The following is a 14,843-nucleotide window of genomic DNA, read 5'->3' as shown; positions in this document are numbered from 1 at the left end:
CGAACTTTTGCACATGGCAGGACTCCGAGTTGTATTGGAAGTCCGATGTATATAGGCTGAACAGGACCGGAGAAAGTACAGTCCCTTGTGGCGCTCCTGTGTTGCTGACCACAATGTCAGACGTGTAGTTCCCAAGACGCACATACTGAGGTCTGTCTTTAAGATAGTCCACGATCCATGCCACTAGGTATGAATCTAATCCCATCTCTGTCAGCTTGTCCCTAAGGAGCAGAGGTTGGATTGTGTTGAAGGCGCTAGAGAAGTCTAGAAACATAATTCTTACAGCACCACTGCCTCTGTCCAAGTGAGAGAGGGATCGGTGTAGCATATAGATGATGGCATCTTCCGCTCCCACCTTTTCCTGATATGCAAACTGCAGAGGGTCAAGGGCGTGTTGAACCTGTGGCCTAAGGTGGTGAAGCAGCAGCCTCTCCATGGTCTTCATCACATGTGATGTCAGAGCAACAGGCCGAAAGTCATTCAGCTCACTAGGACGTGATACCTTTGGGACTGGGGTGATACAAGATGTTTTCCAAAGCCTCGGGACTCTCCCCTGTTCCAGGCTCAGGTTGAAGATGCGCTGTAGAGGACCCCCCAGCTCCGATGCACAGACCTTCAGCAGTCGTGGCGATACTCCATCTGGACCCGCTGCTTTGCTGGCACGAAGTCTCCTCAGCTCTCTGCTCACTTGCGCTGTTGTTATTATGGGTGGGGATGTTTTTCCTATGCTGGTATCAGCAGAAGGATGTGTGGAGGGTGCAGTACTCCGAGGTGAGAGTGAGAGTGGGTTAGGGTGGTCAAACCTGTTAAAAAAGTTGTTCATTTGGTTTGCTCTCTTCACGTCTCTCTCAATGGTGGTACCCCGCTTCGAGCTGCAGCCAGTGATGATCTTCATCCCATCCCACACTTCCTTCATGCTGTTATTCTGCAACTTCTGCTCCAGCTTTCTCCTGTACTGCTCCTTCGCCGCCCTGAGTTGGACTCGGAGTTCCTTCTGCACGCGCTTGAGCTCATGCTGATCACCGTCTTTAAAAGCCCTTTTCTTCTGATTCAAAAGGCCCTTGATGTCACTTGTAATCCATGGCTTGTTGTTAGCATAGCAGCGTACTGTTCTTACTGGAACTACAATGTCCATACAGAAGTTGATGTAATCAGTAGTGCAGTCAACAACTTCCTCAATGTTCTCATTATGAGATCCCTGCAGGATATCCCAGTCTGTAGTTCCAAAAAGTTCTCTCAGAGTATTCTCAGCCTCCGGGGTCCACTTCCTGAATGATCGTGTGGTTACAGGTAGGACTCTAACTTTTGGTTTATAGTGAGGCTGAAGCTGAACCAGGTTATGATCTCCTTTCCCAAGCGCAGGCAGCGGGGTGGCGCTGTATGCGTCTTTAACGTTTGCATACAGTAAATCAATAGTCTTATTTCCCCGGGTGTTACAGTCCACATACTGGGAGAATGCAGGTAATGTTTTGTCCAGCGTCACATGGTTAAAGTCTCCAGCGATTAGCACAAGCGCCTCAGGGTGCTGCATTTGTAACTTAGCAACAGCGGAATGGATGATGTCACTCGCTGACTCCACGTCTGCCCGAGGAGGAATGTATACAATAACAACAATGACATGTCCAAACTCTCTGGGCAAATAGTAGGGACGTAAACTTACGGCCAACAGTTCGATATCCCTGCAGCAAGTGGAGATTTTGACGTTAACATGTCCAGAGTGACACCACCGTGTATTAACATAGAGAGCGAGTCCTCCTCCTTTGTGCTTACCACAGGTACTTGCATCTCTGTCCGCTCTAACTGTGCTAAACCCGGGTAGCTCCACGTTGGCATCTGGGATGGTGTTATTTAGCCACGTTTCGTAGAAACACAACAAACTGCATTCTCTGTAGGTCCTTACATTTTTCACCAGCGCAGCCAGTTCGTCGATCTTATTTGAGATTGAGTTTACATTCCCCAGAATCACAGAAGGCACCGAAGGCTTGAAACGCCACTTTCTTGCAAGCCGCTTCTTTTTTAGCTTAGTGCCGGCTCTGCTGCCACGATACCGCCTTCTTACCTCGTCGGGTAAATATGGAACCACACCGGCACTGGCATTTGTTCTCAGCGCCCGAAGTTGAGTACTTGAATAGGCGAGTCTCGGCGTGTTAAAATCCATGCCCACGTTGTAAAAGTAAGTGTGTCCAGGGAAGGAATCCACATAAAATAAAGTGGTAGGAGTGATCAATAAATAAAAATAGAAAAATAAAAGTAGAAAAGTACACATACATATACAGTCATACACGGAGCTGCTGAAAAGGCTGCCACTCACGGCGGCGCCGGATGCATTATTTTTGGCAGGTCATATGCGCGTTGTACACGTCTGCGTTCATTTATTCTGTCTCTTCGCTCCCTTTTTTGTATGTCTGAGACGCGAGCTCTTTCGGTTTGAAATCGTGCTTGTTTCGATGCAGCACTTTGAGACGCACGCTGTATGCATCTACGTTCATTGTGTCTGTCCATTTGGGCAAGTCTCTGTAACGGGGTTACTTGAGCTTTGCTTTTTTTGATCTGAGACATTTTTTCTCCCGGAGTTTCCAAAGCGCGTTGTATGCTCCGCCGTGTATTTTGTTGTTTCATTCGTGTTCGTGTGTTTTGTCCCGTTATCCGATCCGAATCGTTTTGTACCCGTGAGTGTGTATTCATGACTTGTTTGTTCCTCAGCGTGCGAAATATGGATAAGTAATAAGGAGGATCGCACTCACTGTTAATATGGAGCCTTTTCTGCAGTTGAACGGTTAATAGTGCTTTATTGTAAGGAGATCCACCTATGCTGCCTAGTGTGAAGGTGTTGAGATGACGTATGTTTAATATGGACGTTTCCTTTAGATATGTGGCTTTGGGTGTCACTTCTTATTGATGTGTGTCTGGGGGGGGTGAGGATTGTTGTTGCGCGAGCGTCTTCTTTCTTTTTGTGTTCCAGGGGCTTGTTGAATCCCCCTCTTGGTGTGTGTCCCGTCCGGTACCTGTGGTGGGGGGGGGAGCCTTGCTGTTGTGCGCGAGCGTCTTCTTTTTTTTTGTGTGCTAGTTTCGTGTGCAATGGGTTTCGTGCGGCGCCTGCGTTTGATTACTTTTTTCTGTGCCTTTTCCTTTTTTCTGTGCTCGCGTCGCCTCATTTCTTTGACTCCTTTTTTCTGTGGTCTTGTCCGCCTCTCGCGGCCCCTCATTTCTTGGGGCGCCTGCGCAGTACGTCTTTTTGCGGCTACAGCCCCTGGCCGGATGTCCCTGCGTCCATCCGGTTTAGCATTCTCGGTTAGTAATATGGATAGAGCACTTTCAAGCCATGTGGACAAAGTGCTTTCCAACATCGAAACAAAAAGGCATAAAAAAAGAATAACAAAAATGAAATAAAGAACCATTGCAATATCTTCTTTATATATAATACACTACCGTGGCTGTCCATTTGTCTGTCCAGAATTTTAAATCACCTGTAGCTCGCAAACCGTTTGACCGCTAGACCTGAAATTTGGTACACATATACTATGTGACGTCTACTGTCCGCTTTTGGGGTGATGATTGACCTCTCCAAGGTTATTCCTCTTTTTATTTTTATTTTATTGTAGAATCAACTCTCGGCAGCGGTCAGCAGGGCAGCCGTGTGGCACATGCGTATGGACGCTGTTCTCATCCCTACCACCTACACCGTCAATTCCCCTACTTTTTCATATCTTAAATCATTCTTGAGCCAGATTGAAGACATAAGTGCCAGCTTAAGTGAAAAATTAAGGAAAACTTACTAAGTAATTGCAACACAAACACGGACTTAATCAGTTTTAACGTGAAAAGATGCCAACGAAAGAAGAGAAGAAGCAGAGCGCTAGGGTGGAGAGAAGAAGAACTGCTCAGGAAGGAACAAGCGCATCAACCTCTGAGCAAACGAATGGTAAACGTACAGAGGAAGACAACTAGGAATGCTCAAGTCAAGTGGATTCAATGCACATTATCATGCAGTGCGCTGTTACTGGTTTCATATAAAACTATAAAACAAGCCATCAAGACTAAAAACAAATAAACAGATGAAATACATAATAGATAAATAAAAACAACCTAACTAGAAAGAAATGCTTGTCTAAAATAACTGTTTACGGAATTAGATGCTCTAATATTAAAGGGAAGGAAGTTCCAGAGTTGGTGGGTCATAACAGAGAAGGCTCTGTTGCCTTTTGTTTTTTAATCTAGTGCGTGTAATAACAAGTAAATCATACGAGCTCTACCTGTATAATAAAAGTTCAGCATGTCTTTAACATATATTGGAACCAGACCATTCAGAGCTTTAAAGGTTTGAAGAAGGAGCTTAAACTGGATCCTATAATGAACTAGTGGCTAAAATAGGGGTGATATGACCAGAGGACTTAGACCTGGTGAGGAGTTCTGTAGCAGCATTTTGCACCAGTTGCGGCCTAAACAGACCGTCGAGGGCAAGGAGTTACAATAATCCACCCTTGAGGTAATAAAAGCATGAATTAATTTCTCAGTGTCCCTGAAGCCCAGCATGGATCTGATTTTAGCAAACAAGACTGAACCAGTTTTTTGACATGAAGCTCAAAGTGTAACCTAGAGTCGAATAGAACCCCTAACTATCTGGCCAATGTTTTGAAAGTTTGGAGTTAGGTTTTCCTAAGGAAGCTTTAACCAGATTAGCATTTTGTCGATCACCCATTATTAGCACTTCTGTTTCATCTGAATTTAATTGAGGGAAATTACAAGACATCCAGTTCTTAATGACGGTAACAGAGTGCATGCCGTACTGAAAAGCAAATGATCATTTGTGCGATACGTTTTTAACAAAAACATAATAAAATAGTGCCAAACTTAAATGCCCTATGTGCAAATCCACTGCACTGCAATGTGTTGGACTGCATTTAATTTTTGGCATAAATAATCTTCCATACTGGAGTGCCACTATTTTAAAATTTTGATTGAATTGCTATCAAAATAATAACTGCCCAACGTCTGTCCAGAAATTCACTCTTTCCAATCCGTCCTTCAAGAGGGCAAAAGTCTGTAACAAAAATAACTCAAATCAATAACCACCGTAAAGATGAGAACATTGATTCAGGTAGTAAACAGCTCTAACAACCACTCTTCTCGATAACTGTACCACCTCTGAGAAATCAGAGAAATCATTTTTTTACTCTGACAGAGTGCAATGTTCTGATAAGAGGCTGGGAAGAAAACAGCTTATCAGCAGCATGGTAATCAGTCAGGTATGAGACACCATGAACTGAACTCGGGCAAAAGGCAAGTTTGCTGTTCAGTGTGGACAAAGTACATTAGGCCCATATAGTGTGGACAAGCAAGTAGATTTTTGTTATCCCGGAAAAGATCTGGCTATTAAATCTGGTAAAGTAAAGGAACACGGACAAACTATGAAGGCTACGGTAAGACAAGGTTTTTAATTTAATATTGTGTGTAGCTGCTTATTTTTCCCCCTAACGGATTCTGTGTAACTCTGGTGGTTCAAGTCACAGATTTAGAGATCTGTATTGGGGCAAAGGGTGTTAGTTTGAATCTATGCCTGTCTGCTGTTTGCATATTCTCCTCATGTTGGTAGTTTTTCTCTGGGTGTTCTAGTTTTCTCTACCATACCCCAAAGACATGCATGTTGTGGCTAACTAGTGAGTGTTGACTGGCTGAATCTAAGAGTGAGCGTTAGGTGTGTGTCTGAGTGTGCCCACCGATGGACTGCCGTCCTGTCCTTGAATAATTCCTACATTACTCTGGGATAGGCCCCAGCACAAATATAAAAACTGGATTAAGCAGCTACAGTAAAGGGATAGATGGATGGTTGGAACTAAAAGCTGTGCCAATATATTAGCAAAGAGGATACAAAGTACAAAAAAGTATTAATTTACTTAAGTTAAAAATGAATAAAAATTCAATTTGTAATGGCCATGTCTAATTAGATGATTTTTCCAGTGATTTTCAGTCATAGCCTTCGTTTACATCAGGGGTCTGCCAGCTCCAGTCCTGGAGGACCAACGTGGCTGCAGGTTTTCATGCTAACCCTTTTCTTAATGAGTGACCTGTTTTTGCTGCTAATTAACGTCTTTTGAACTCATTTTAAATGACTTGCTCTTGAACACTCAGACCCCTTAATTGTTTCTTTCTCCTTAATTAGCAACCAAACAATAATGAGATACAAAATGAGCCAAAACAACCGGTGTTCATCACACAGTATCTGAAAATAAAGAAAGATGACGGTCTCAGAAATGTTCATCTGCTCAGGTCCACAAAACATTTCAAATGAGGTCTTAGAAAAGAGAAGATCAACAGTTTCCTAAATGTCTGCTATTGCACAATGAGAGCAGCAACAAGCCACAGAATTAAAGAACGAGTTTAATGAACGACAGGAATCAGCACCGAATTGAGCAACTGGTTGGAGTTTGAGGCCCTGACTTAGTTGGTCTTCTCTTGGTTCCCTCACTTCATATTTCATTTCTCTTTGGGTGCCATATAAGGAAAGGAATGAAGCAATTTAGAGGAACAAATCTTAACAAAGCAAGTCAATTAAAATGAATTCACATTATTAAAAAAGGGTTAGAATGAAAATCTGCAGCCATGCTGGTCCTCCAGGACTGGAGTTGGCAACTCCTGGTTTACATAATCTGAGGGAGTTGGTGGCATTCGGCAGTGTGCGCTTGTGAAGGTCTGTCACGTAGTCTCACATACACCGTGAGTCATTCCAACTAGTGTGCCGCTCGCCCCAACTAAATCAAACTGGGTTCATTTTGTCTTTAGGTGTAGTGGTGGGCTGTGTGTGCATGAGAGATGACAACCAATGAATGCTCATCCAGAAGTGTAATGCCTAGAATGCAACAATGAGGAATAAGTAATGTGGGGGCTTCACAAACAGAAGAGAAGCTCATCCGTCTGACGCTGTAGCACTGCCACATAAATTTATTTGCTGGTTTGTCTTTCGTCCCTCTATGTGAACCCTGCTTCCGTCTGAGCACATCTACAGTATAGTGTAAGATGGACGGGTTGGATAAATGTAAATAGGGAGGACCTCTGTGAGGTGTGGGTCTGTTGCCGCGATATCCGGGAGGGTGCCATGGAAACAGATGCAGATATACTTTTAAAAAAGAGTGCGAAAAGGCAAGAAGAGAAGAAGAAAAACAGCCGAGCTTTATGGTGGAGGGGAAAGGCGTGACCTATCTGAAGCCAGGAAAGAGATTGTTTCTGGAGGAGCACCAAAGTCTGATTACAGTTTAGTGGTGGCCACCTCCAACGATACACTGAAGGAAGAGGACTGGACAGTTGAAAGGATCGAGATCAGAGTGAGCAATTAATATCATTGGTCTACAAAAAAATATTTTTTGTTTGCTGCTGGAAACTTCAGAGCAGCTCTTTATTAAGTTTTTTACACTGACTTCATATATGAAATTTGAATTAAGCTAGCACGTCAGGTTTTTGAAATCCACATCATTGACGTGGGCGGCACGGTGGCGCAGTGGTAGCGCTGCTGCCTCGCAGTTAGGAGACCCGGGTTCGCTTCCCGGGTCCACCCTGCGTGGAGTTTGCATGTTCTCCCCGTGTCTGCGTGGGTTTCCTCCGGGCGCTCCGGTTTCATCCCACAGTCCAAAGACATGCAGGTTAGGTGGATTGGCGATTCTAAATTGGCCCTAGTGTGTGCTTGGTGTGTGGGTGTGTTTATGTGTGTCCTGCGGTGGGTTGGCACCCTGCCCGGGATTGGTTCCCTGCCTTGTGCCCTGTGTTGGCTGGGATTGGCTCTAGCGGACCCCCGTGACCCTGTGTTCGGATTCAGCGGGTTGGAAAATGGATGGATGGATGGACATCATTGACGTTTTGACACTTTTGAATATCAATATAATATATCAACGCGATATCTGGAGTTTGGACTGTGTCCCTCCAAAATTGTTTTGATGTGTTTATTCTGAAAACAAACCAGAAGACGATACCAGAGACACGTTAAAGTATATTTATGTCAATTTACCTCAATATAAAAGTGAGGTCAGTGTGCCCAAAAATGTTGGAGGCTCTGGCTTTTGCGCTTGTACTGCACATCCGTCTCTCTTTGCAAAGAACCAACAGTAGTCACCCATCATGCTTGGAGTGAATTTTCCCCGATATCAGTTTTCCATCACCTTTATATCTTAATGAAATCTTTCCCCATGCTCATCTCTGACATCGCTTAGATTTGGTGGAAAAAAAGTCGAGATGAGAATGTAAAAAATGCGTCTTCAGTGACAATCTGGCTCCCGTAAGCAGATGCACTTTCAGCAGGTTCTCCACAAGCTCAGCATAATTCTCTGCTCTGTGACGGCCAAGAAAATTCTGGACAACCTGCACGAATGAGGGTGCTGATTCAGTGGGCTTCAGTTTCTTTTTGAACTCATCGGCAAGCATCAGTTCACGGATTTCAGGGCCAACAAAAACACCTTCCTTAATTTTGGCTTCACTTTTCTCGAGACAAAACTTATTTCTTAAATGATGAAACGCATCACCTTTACTGTCCAGTCACCCTAGTTGTCCAAGACCTGGAACATCATAACGAAAAAATGGGACGTGCTGCTGGACGAAAACGGTTTTCAGATTTGGAGTCGGCAAGTGAAATTTGTTACAGTACAGGTGAAAGAATCCCAGTAGCAAAATGCTTATTGACCAGTGTAATCTTTTATTCTGGGATGGCACGTCTGAAGAATTGAAACACAGAGAGCTATTTTATCTTATAAAGAGACGTCAAGTAAAATGACCCCTTTTATTGGCTAACTAGAAAAGATTACAATATGCAAGCTTTCGAGGTAACTCAGGCCACTTCTTCAGGCAAGATGTTCTCACTACAGTCATAATGGCTAACATGGTACAACACCCTAGTGTTATATAGTCATACTAGCACGCCGCATAATTATGTATTGATGGGTGAACACTTCCTGAAAGACACAGTTGTCCAAATTGGGTGAGTTTGAGGATACGACTGTAGGTGAATGAAAAGATGGAACTCTGGAGAGGGTAACATACAATTGTCCGTGACTGAAAACTGAAGGACCGCCGTCGCGCCTCCATTTCCCAGAGCGAGGGACCGGGCTGGACGGCGCTCGGGCGCGGAGGGCGGAACGGGGGGAGAGGGGAAGAATGCTGATTTCTTAGTCATCATTCAGTACGCACTACCTGCTCATGTGCCCGCCCCCAACTCCTCACCGGAGTCGCTTTCGTCTGTGTACAGTCCACATACACCTGTGAGTCACGTTGACAGTTCATTTTCCAAACAGAGCCTCAGTCGCTTTCGTCTCTGCTACAGTCCACATGCACCTCTGAGCCACGTTGACTTATCATTGTTCTTTGTGGTTCCGGCTGCTTTCCATCCATCCATCCTCTTCCGCTTATCCGAGGTCAGGTTGCTGGGGCAGCAGCTTGAGCAGAGATGCCCAGACTTCCCTCTCCCCGGCCACTTCTTCTAGCTCTTACGGGGGAATCCCAAGGCGTTCCCAGGCCAGCCGACAGACATAGTCCCTCCAGCGTATCTCCTGGGTCTTCCCCAGGGCCTCCTCCCGGTTAGACGTGCCCGGAACACCTCACCAGGGAGGCGTCCAGGAGGCATCTGATCAGGATGCCCGAGCCACCTCATCTGACTCCTCTTGATGCAGAGGAGCAGCAGCTCTACTCTGAGCCCCTCCCGGATGATTTAGCTTCTCACCCTATCTTTAAGGGAGAGCCCAGACACCCTGCAGAGGAAACTCATTTCAGCTGCTTGTATTCGCGATCTCGTTCTTTCGGTCACTACCCATAGTTCATGATCATAGGTGAGGGTAGGAACATAGATCGACTGGTAAACTGAGAGCTTCGCCTTGCGGGCGGGAGGGGCCAAGGAGGTCGGGTGCAGTGTGAGTTGGGTGGCCGAAGGCAGGGACCTTGGCGGTCCGATCCTCAGCTACAGAAGCTGGCTCTTGGGACATGGAATGTCACCTCTCCGGTTGCTTTTCTATATATAATCCACCAAGTCACCCGACCATGGGTAGTAGCGAAGGGGGGGTGTGTACAAAGGGCAGGGTCTCCATCACGAATGGGGTTCAACGGCTTAGCCACTCCTCTCGGCGCCGGATACACACACGTTGATCCATTCAGTGTAGCGTGCGTGCAGCACCGGACATCTAAGGGCATCACAGACCTGTTAATGCTCAATCACACGTGGCTGAAAGCCACTTGTCCCTCTAAGAAGTTGGACGCCGACCGCTCTTTTGTCGCGTAACTATTTAGCAGGAGGGAGTCTCGTTCGTTATCGGAATTAACCAGACAAATCACTCCACCAACTAAGAACGGCCATGCATCACCACCCACAGAATCGAGAAAGATCTATCAATCTGTCAATCCTCTCCGTGTCCGGGCCGGGTGAGGTTTCCCGTCCATTTTCCATCCATTTTCCAACCCGCTGAATCCGAACACAGGGTCACGGGGGTCTGCTGGAGCCAATCCCAGCCAACACAGGGCACAAGGCAGGAACCAATCCTGGGCAGGGTGCCAACCCACCGCAGGACACACACAAACACACCCACACACCAAGCACACACTAGGGCCAATTTAGAATCGCCAATCCACCTAACCTGCATGTCTTTGGACTGTGGGAGGAAACCGGAGCCCCCGGAGGAAACCCACGCAGACACGGGGAGAACATGCAAACTCCACGCAGGGAGGTTTCCCGTGTTGAGTCAAATTAAGTGAAAGGCACCACACCTGGCGGTGCCCTTCCGTCAATTCCTTTAAGTTTCAGCTTTGCAACCATACTCCCCCCAGAACCCAAAGACTTTGGTTATCCGGTCGGCGGCGTTATTCCCATGACCTGCCGGGCAGCCGACCGGATAACCAAAGTCGCCAGTCGGCATCGTTTATGGTCGGAACTACGACGGTATGTGATCGTCTTCGAACCTCCGACTTTCGTTCTTGATTAATGAAAACATTCTTGGCAAATGCTTTCGCTCTCGCTCGAATTGTTGGTGGGCAGAGCTCTGTGAGTTGGCGGGTGTGGCTCTGTCGTGCGTGTGCCATGGTCGGCTGCTTAGTGAATTGTTGGCGGGCGGGGCTCTGTCTTGCGTGCATCTTGCTTGCCATGGACTTATTGAATTCAATTCTTATTGAATTCTTAGAGTTGGTGGGCGTGGCTCTGTGAGTTGTCGTCGTATCCCATGGTCCAGAAGTACTCCCGGGTCCAAGATAAAAGAGGCCACCTCACTTCAATTGAGGGTCAAAGTCGGGATTTGGAAGACGAGTCTTGCCCGAGAGGAGTGTAAGGAAAAGAGGGATTGTTGTGCTTGTGTAACTCTGAAGATGAAGCCTATGCCAGGTATTCTGTTAAATAATAAGAAATCCCCAAATTCTTTGCAATTTTACGTTGCAGAATGTCATTCTGAAATTGCTGCTCTAATTTCCAGCGCCGTCTTTTACAGAGTGGTGAATCCCTTCCCCATCATTACTTTTAAGTGACTCTGCCTCTCTGGGAGCAGAGTCCCTTTTGGCATTTTACGGGATTTGAACCGGCAACCTTCCGATTGCCAGTGCAGATCCCTACCCTCAGAGCCACCACTCCGTCTTTTTGGCTCCTGCAGACCCCCATGACCCTGTAGTTAGGATATAGCGGGTTGGATAATGGATGGATGCAAGAGAGGACAGAGCCAACTATATACTTCCTTAGAAGGCTGGCATCTTTCAACATCTACAATAAGATGCTACAGATGTTATATCAGACGGTTGTGGCAAGCGCCCTCTTCTACGCAGTGGTGTGCTGGGGAGGCAGCATAAAGAAGAGGGACGCCTTACGACTGGACAAACTGGTGAGGAAGGCAGGCTCTATTGTAGGCATGGAGCTGGACAGTCTGACATCTGTGGTGGAGTGACAGGCGCTGAGCAGACTCCTGTCAATCATGGAGAATCCACTGCATCCACTGAACAGGATCATCTCCTGACAGAGGAGCAGCTTCAGCGACAGACTGCGGTCACCGTCCTGCTCCACTGACAGACTGAGGAGATCGTTCCTCCACCACACTATGCGACTCTTCAATTCCACCCGGGGGGGTAAATGTTAACATTATACAAAGTTATTGTCTGTTATACCTGCATTGTTATCACTCTTTAATTAATATTATTTTTATCAGTATGCTGCTGCCTGAGTATGTGAATTTCCCCTTGGGATTAATAAAGTATCTATCTATCTATCTGTTCCAACAGTTTGTTTAATTTTTTAGCATTAAACAACTTTTGCAATCTTTTGTTGCCCCATCCCAACTTTTTCGAATTGTGCTTCTGGCTTCCATTTCAAAATGAGCAGATATTTTTCCAAAAAAACCAATATAATTTCACAGTTTCAATATTTGATGTTATCTTTGTTCTATTTTCAATTAAATATGGGTACAATCATCGCATTCTGTTTTAATTTACATTTTACACAGTGGCCCAACTTTGTAGGAAATGTTTTTGCAATTTAAAAGATGAAAAAATGTGAATGACATGAAAATGACAAAAAAGAAAGAATGACAGAATAAATTGAGGGGGTTTTACGCTTCACATCCCCTTCAGAAACCACTAGCCCAGTATGAAGGACTGTTTGTGTGTGTGTGTGTGACACTGCGCCGCACAATGGCCGCTTCCTACATTGTAGCCAGTGATTCCAGAATAACCACCAGTCTTCTGTAACCCAGAGCCGGATAACCGAGACAGAAATGGATGTATGAACATCTACATTTTAAGTAGATGTCTAGTCATTTAAATGTAAACCCACCACTCCTTATTTGGTACTTTTCCATATCTTTACTTGTAATTACCAGCATGTACTGTAAAATACTTCATGAAATCTATATTGCATTTTTCCGTGTAACTCACTGCCCTGCTTTCCACACGTTATTGACATCATCAATAATTCCGGTTTCTTTTTTTTTCTTTTTTTAAAAGCTAAACATTTCCTATTAATGCTTTGCACTCTAAATATAATTTATGTCTGCGTCAGCGGGATGGTTGTCAGTACTTAGATAAATGTACTTGATAGAATGATGAAGGATCTTAGAATACTTCCATTATATTTATGAAGTGTGGCTTTAATTAGATCCACTCAACCCCGCTAATGCAATTCAGGGTTGCGGTGGGCCACATCCTAAAAGCTTGAATTGTCTTGGCATACTGTATACTACAGAAAAAAAAGCTCCTTTTACTTCATTTGCCATTACAAAAACTGGGCAATACAATGTAGTTGTGCCCAATATTGCCACGATACCCTAATAATGTAAAAAAAGATTTAGAAAATGGATGGAAAAATATAACATAATATTACCAAGGCTACTTAGTCCAATGCTGCCTCTTTTTAACCTCATACTGTATACAGATCAGTTTACATGCGCGTCAATAACCCAAATATTGACAGAAACCTGATTTCTAGATTGCCATGTAAACCATTATTCCAAATAGAGAAATCAGGTTTTGGCCTATGAGAAACCCGATTAATACATGTAGATTCTCCGCAAATAACCTGATTATGTGGCCACTGTAGATGCCAAAATGGATGAACAGGCATTTTGTCTCTGATGAGGAATAATACCTTACCAAGCCTGGACTCCATAATGGAAGGACTGCATAAGTGGAGCTGCCACCTGGTCGAGGATGGCACTGGGTTCCTATACCAGTTGGGGTAGACATGTAATGGATGACCTGGGTGAGACTGGTATTTGGGGAGTGTTTACCCCCCAGGGCAAAAGGTGGCAGTGCTACTCTGGTGTGGTTCCAATTTGGAGTCCCGCAGGGTTTCCAATGGGACCTGTAGTTCAGAATGGCAACCCTCTCAGGATCCCCGAGTACCACCAGGGGGCGCTGCTGGGAGAAGGTCTTCCTGCTTTAGGGAGCTTCTGCCGTGCTATGTTGTGACATCGGAACTACTCCCAGGCCCAACATAAAAGGAGCCATGTTGCCTCATTTAAGTGAGAAAGAGTCAGGAGGAAGAGGATGACACTCAGTGTGGAGGTGGAAGGAAAAAGATTTTTAAAATTTCAATTTAAAAGAGAACGACACACACACCAAGTTAACAATGGTCAAAAAGCTCTTAAATAAAATATCCGTCATGCAGTGCCTTAAGTAGAAATAGATTGCCATTAAAAAATCATTAACAAGAATATTATTGCAGACAATTCTATAATTGTTTTAGGGTATTGAAAATGTCCTCATAAATCATTCACAAGAGTACGGGGAGAAAAATATCCTTAAATAGAGAAAAAATGGAATATGTGGCAATGGTTCCGTAAATAAGATATTCTCAAAAAAGGGCACATTTATGATTTTTATATATATTATTATTCCTGGTCACAGACTGGTTTTAATATTTTAGAGTACTTTTTTACTAGATTTGATGACTGCTGTATATTATTTAACTAAGCACTGTACCCCTCTGCATGCTCAGTACTAAGTACAACCTTTCTTTCCTACTCTCATCTTTCTCCAGTAATAAACATGTCTCTAATAGCAGCAAATAGTATTTCATAAAACAGCATGCATCAGTGAAAGCAAGCTTAACAATCATAAACATACAAGTTAAATTACGCTGAATAAACTGAAGATGGCATTTTGTTTTTTATGAAACTTGCAAAATTTAGATGGATCAATGTCTTGGAAATACTGAGTTACAGCTTTAGCAGAACACCACTGCTGCACTGACGGCATAACCTGCACCAAGGGATGTCACAAAGACACGTGGATGAAAATCTCATCAGGAACAAGGGATATTTTATCAGAATCAACTCAATCTAAAAATGTATCAATTAATGCTTACCAATATTTTAACTTTTATTCTAAGAAAACAACACAGACAGATA

The 14,843-nt window shown here is 44.5% G+C and overlaps 1 protein-coding gene and 1 long non-coding RNA gene across 3 annotated transcripts in view; one reads left to right on the top strand and one right to left on the bottom strand.

The window, feature by feature from the left end:
- Positions 1 to 14,843, bottom strand: part of slc66a2 (solute carrier family 66 member 2) — a 117,419-nt gene that overhangs the window by 34,117 nt on the left and 68,459 nt on the right. The window lies entirely within an intron of this gene.
- The window catches only part of LOC127530056 (uncharacterized), a 68,440-nt gene continuing 58,731 nt past the window's right edge, over positions 5,135 to 14,843 (top strand). Inside the window, exon 1 of the long non-coding RNA XR_007936591.1 lies at positions 5,135 to 5,420. This is a non-coding gene — a long non-coding RNA (uncharacterized LOC127530056). The remainder of the gene's footprint in view (positions 5,421 to 14,843) is intronic.

Source organism: Erpetoichthys calabaricus, chromosome 13, assembly GCF_900747795.2.
Source record: "Erpetoichthys calabaricus chromosome 13, fErpCal1.3, whole genome shotgun sequence".
NCBI classification, from domain to species: Eukaryota; Metazoa; Chordata; class Cladistia; order Polypteriformes; family Polypteridae; genus Erpetoichthys; species Erpetoichthys calabaricus.
The sequence above is the reverse complement of the archived record's forward strand: the minus strand, read 5'-3'. Positions and strand labels throughout refer to the sequence as shown.